We start from the raw sequence: 6,000 nt of genomic DNA, 5'->3' as shown, positions 1-6,000 counted from the left end.
CTTGGCAAGTTTGAGGGTTCACTAATTGGAAAGTACTGAGAGCTTAAAACATAGGATGAGGACTTTGGTTTGAGACAATCAAGAATCTCGAATCTCAGGTCCTCCTAAATCCTCAGGGTCCACAGAGGTGGCCCACTCCTCCCTGTTAAAGACTATTACTCTCTAATGACTCTCAGGTGAAGAGGCTGTGTCTTGAAAAGCAATACATACATCCTTCAAGATCTATTCTCATTCCCTCTCTTCTGGCCACAAGAACAATAACTCAGGTTGTCACAATATAGTCTGGTAGAGGAAGTGCTGAGCCTACTAATATAGGGATAGAATTCTATCTCAAATGAGCTTCGGGAACTAGCCAACATGTACGGGCAGGAGGGATGAGAGTATGTATGAGATTGGATCTTTACATTGATGGACCAAGAAGAATTGAAAATAAAGTTAAATAAAGAGAGGTAGGCCAGGTGTGGTGGCTCATACCTATAATCCCAGCACTTTGGGAGGCCAAGGTGAGCAGATTACTTGAGGCCAGAAGTTCAAGACCAGCCTGGCCAACATGGCAAAAGCCTGTCTCTACTAAAATTACAAAAATTAGCCGGGCGTGGCAGTACACACCTGTAATCCCAGCCTCCTCAGGAGGATGAAGCAAGGGAATTGTTTGAACCCAGGAGGCAGAGGTTGCAGTGAGCCAAGAGCATGCATTTCGGCCTGCTCACAGAGCGAGGCTCTGTCTCAAAAAAATAATAAATAAGGAGAGGTTGACAATATGGGAGCACTCTCCAATGATATAATATTTAACACCCTATAAAGGACTTCTGTAAATGGTAATATTATGCTGCAAGGATATTTTCACACAGCGTGGAGAAAGCATTTGTCCACAGAAGTGAAATAGAAATACTAGAACTGACATGGCAGACAGCAGGAAAAGGGATCAAAAGACCCTTAGAAGCTGGCATGCTAAAATGGACATATTATGTAAGTCTGAAAAACCCAATAGAGGAGTATGTTGAACGACACTCTGTCTACAAAAATAATAAATAAGGAGTTCTAAGAGAGGCATCAGCATCATTAAATTCATTGCTTTCTATCTCCCAGAGGCCAGGGTTGACAGCTATTACAGAGCTGAGCTCTTTCACAAGAATTGAGATCGTAGGCTCCTAGATTAATAGAGGCCAGATGGGGGTACTTACCGATGAGAAGCAAGATGAGCACAAATGTTGTAATAACCAGTAAGGTTGAAGGATTAACCAGAGAGACTTGACCTGAAAAGAGAGAGACCTATGGAGATAATTAATAGAACAGCATAACTAGGAGCAAAACAGATGGGTAGCCAGTAAGGTATTGCTCAGTCTATAAAATCTAAACAAACCAAGACAGGATGATCAGGAGCTTGAGGGCAGTTGCTACAAAATAAAGTCACAGTGACCTCCTGCTCAATTTTCAGACATGAGCTACTTTTCAGACCCAGAACCCTCTTCAGACTGAAGAGAAACTGGAGAAACAATCCTGAAACACCACAGCAAAAGTACACAATGATAGTTCCCTCTTCTTCCCAAAAGGACCTACGGCCATTCACTCAGATGACTGAGAACTGTTAACATATATACTAGAAACCCAAAGTATTATCATGGAACCCATGACAGTGTGGTAATATATGGAATCCAGAAAATAAGTGGAGTCCTAGCCCAGATTTGCTTCACAGTGGATCCACTAGGTCCATGGACACACCACTGGTCATTCCCTAAATGTACAATGGAAACAGACATACATGGAATTTTTCAGAACTCTCACATTTGTATCTTGGCCTATGATATAAGAGCTGTTGTAGTGGGTGCATTAATTTTCTAGGGATACTGTAACAAAGTATCACAAATTGAGTAGCTAAATAAGAGAAATTTATTGTCTCACAGTTCTGGAGCCCAGAAGTCTGAAATAGTGTTGACAGGGTTGGTTCCTTCTGAGGAATATGAGGGAAGAATCTGTTCCAAGCCTTCCTCCTTGGCCTGTAGTTGGCCATTTTTTTCTCTGTCACTTCACATCATCTTCCTTCTATATATGTCTGTCTCCAAATTTTCCCTTCTTATAAGGACACCTGTCATAGTGGATTATGAGTCTACTCTATTCTTAACTGATTGCATCTGAACAACACTCTTTCCAAATAAGAGTCAAGAAAGGGGCCAGGAGCCAAGAAATGCGAGCAAGTTCTAGAAAAGAAAAAGACAGGGAAATGGATACTTCCCTAGAGGATCCAAAAGGAACACTTTGATTTTAGCCCAATGGAAGTGATTTCAGACGACAGAGTTGTCTGCATAAGTTCAATAATGGGTTTTTTAAAAACAATTGGAGACATTACTTATTTTACCAAGGCTGAAACTAAAATAGCCTCTTTTTAGGTAGAGTTGCAGCAAAACCAACTCAAAAGGAGTCTATATAGCCAATCAATTCTTGCTGCATTTTATGCAGACAATCAGGCAAGCATAATAAGCCTAAAACTTCCCTTGTACACAAGTTGGCCCTGCTATCATTTTCTCTTTAATAAAAAAAGGCGGCTAAAAAAATTGTTTCTAGGGTAAAGTGTAACACTTAATACTAGATTTCAGTCTTTACTTTTTGAGTACAGATTAAATCACTATTTCTTGGCTACAATAATCCTCTAGAAAGTACCAGGTTATAATTTTTCTTCATATTTTTAGTTGATGCCCTAATGGAATAGGTTCCTTTTTCAGGCTCCTGACCTCCAGAACTGTAAGATAATAAATTAGTGTTCTTTTAAGACATCAAATATGTGGCAATTTGTTACAGCAGCAATAGGAAGTCGATACAGGAAGACAGAATTCTTAAGAGGCGAATGCAGTAAACTAGCAATTCCCAACTAGGACTCTGCCTTCCAGTCACTGATTCACAAAATCAGATGTGGGAGCAGGTACTTAAAAAATGTTCCTCAGGTGAATCCAATATTCACTCACAGTTGAATGAAAGCTTTCAGTAGGTAAATGAGAGATCAGAATTCAAAATTTCATGCAAGAAATAGGCCTTGTAAGCAAAAACTGCATTTCATTACATCCTGGTAAGTATTTATAATTTTCTCAAGTTATTAAATCCCCCAACTAACTCAAACACTGTAACTAAATAGGTTGGGTACAAAGTCATAATTGTCAAAAGTACAATTTTTTACTCACAAAAGTACAATTTTGTGAATAGGTTTTTACCTTCTCACAAACTTACCACTTCATAAATTACAGATAGAGGCACTTTGCCAATATTCTTTAAGACTTTTCAGTATTTTACCTTCTGTACATGCCTAAAACTGTCACCAAATCTTTTTTGCATGTTTTTTGTTTGATATTTAATTAAGAAAAACAAAATCTCCATCTGTATAGGTCCCTCTACACTGTAATTTTGTATATCTCAAAATCCTTAGGAATCATCTGTCATTTCCGTAATGGCTCACTTACCCGTTTGTATCCACTCATCAAATATTTTTGAGTATTTAGCACACATAAGACTCCCCTTGCACATCCTTTGTACTTGTGGGGATACACAGACAAATAAGAGATAGTCCCTACCATCAAGAAACTATTTCATCTGTGCTTCATTAGCAATGTGTAAATAACTCTATAACTGTGCCTTTTACATCAGCTTATAATGTCTATGCCTATTTCTCTCCCAAGACGGCAAGCTCTTGAGGGCAAAAACCAGATCATATTCATCTTTGTATCTATAGAACTCGATAAATGTGTGCTTCTGTGTGTGCACACATTTGACTGATTGACTGAATCAACCTGGATGGGGAATAAGGTAAACACAAAAAAAATTCACTCTGCAAATCAAATTTTTAAGATGATAATATGAAAAAAGTCACATTATATTCAGAGGATTTTACAAGATGCAGATGACAGATATCGCACGGTCAAGGCCACATGGTCACCAAGCATTTCTTTCTCCTCCTGAGCATAAAGGAAGACAATATTTTTTAGACCCCTCACATCCAGATGGAGCCAAGGGAGTCCACGTGTGATCACATGATGAGTTATAGCCTATGGCACACACGTGAAAAGAGCATGGGCCACTTCCAGGCCTGGCCACTAAAGTCTCCCTTTAGATTTTAGATCTGCTCACTCTTGCTTTCTTGGCATCAAGTCCAGGGGAAGAGATTCTCTTTCCAGCCTCAGAATTGAGTTTATTTTCAGAGGACATGATTAACATGTACAGCTCTAAAATAATCACAGTGTGCAAGTTGCAAACTTTCAGCTGGAAGAATATAGCAGCCCCATTATATCCGTTACCTTTTGCTGCAGCCTGCATAACCCAAAATCACAGAAGTTCAATGGCCTATGGTGATAAGCATTTATTGCTCACATGCTAAGTCTGCTGGGATTTTGCTAGGAAGGCTCTGGTTCTTCTCACTGCCTTCTCACGGTATGGCAGGAACACAAAAGAATAATCAGTAATATGCAAAGCTTCTTGAAGCCTTGGTTCACTTTCGCCTAACTCTATTGGCCAAAGAAAATCAAATGTGTTGGAGAAATAAATTCCAACTTTATGGGAGGAACTCTGAAGGTATATACTAAAGAGTGTGGCACAGAGAAGGGTAAAGAACTGGAACTGTTGATGCAGTCAATCACATCCATGGGTAGAGTGGGAAGGGAATGTTTCTCCAAGGAAAAAGTGGCTGCAGTTAATAGAAAAAGTGGAAATAGGCTCTGTTTAGTAAGGCAACAGATGGCCACTTCTGACTGACAGACTTCAGGGAAAAGCAGGGTATCTGAAAATAGATGCTATATTACTTTCTCAGAGCTACTATAACAAATTACCATAAACTGGGGGTGGCTTAAAACAATAGAAATGTATTCGGTCGCAGGTTGAGAGGCCAGAAATCTGAAATCAAAATGTCAACAAGGCAATGATTCCTCCACATTTTGCCTCTTTCAGCTTCTGATTATAACAAATTACCATAAACTAGGTGGCTTAAAACAATAGAAATTTATTCTGTCACAGGTTGAGAGGCCAGAAATCTGAAATCAAAGTGTCAACAGGGCAACGATTCCTCCACATTTTGCCTCTTCTAGCTTCTGGTGGCCCCAGGCGCTCCTTGGCTTGGGTATCGAAAGAAAAGCTTGGAAATATAATGTCCCCCACCACCCAGTATGGTTCGGCTTTGTGTCCCCACCAAAATCTTATCTCAAATTGTAATCCCCACATGTTGAGGGAGGGACCTGGTGGAGATGATTGGATCATTGAGGGTGGTTTCCCCCATGCTGTCCTCGTGATAGAAGGAAGTTCTCACGAGATCTGATGGTTTTAAAAGTGGCAGTTTTTCCTGCACTCTTACTTCTCTCCCTCCTGCTGCCATGTAAGACGTGCCTTGCTTCCCCTTCACGTTCCACCATTATTGTAAGTTTTCTGAGGCCTCCCCAGCCATGTGGAACAGTGAGTCAATTAAACCTCTTTCCTTTATAAATTACCTAGTCTCAGATATTTTTTATAGCAGTGTGAAAATGGACTAATGCAACCCCCCAAACTGGGAAGGAGCCTAGAGGCTATAGAATGACTTGGGCAAGTCCACCTTGATGAGTAGGTGAGTTTATTAGGACTTAACATATAGGGCATTCCTAGGTAGTAGCAGGACAACTCTGGAGATTTGCCCCACATGCCACCCTTACCCCACCCATCTTCAAGCTGCTTTTAAGCTAATTTTCTGGCTTTTCTTCTCTGTGTGTGATGAGTGTTTTTCTTGGTATGTCCCCAGATACTCTCCCAAATGTTTGTGTTCTCAGGAAACACAACACATGGTGTTCCTTGGCTGAGCACCATGACCTTGGCTCACCACCCAGTCTTCAGGGTTCAAGCATTGGACATGCACCCTTAAGTAACCTGGTGGAGAACCCGTCACATTACACTTGGGGTTACAGACTCCAGTGTCTGTTACCATCTTCACATGGCTTTCTTCTCTGTGTTTCTCCTCTTCTCTTCCTGTACAGACAATTTTTATTCAATTTAGCATCT

This window comes from Pongo pygmaeus, chromosome 11 (assembly GCF_028885625.2).
Source record: "Pongo pygmaeus isolate AG05252 chromosome 11, NHGRI_mPonPyg2-v2.0_pri, whole genome shotgun sequence".
Classification (NCBI taxonomy): Eukaryota; Metazoa; Chordata; class Mammalia; order Primates; family Hominidae; genus Pongo; species Pongo pygmaeus.
The sequence above is the reverse complement of the archived record's forward strand: the minus strand, read 5'-3'. Positions refer to the sequence as shown.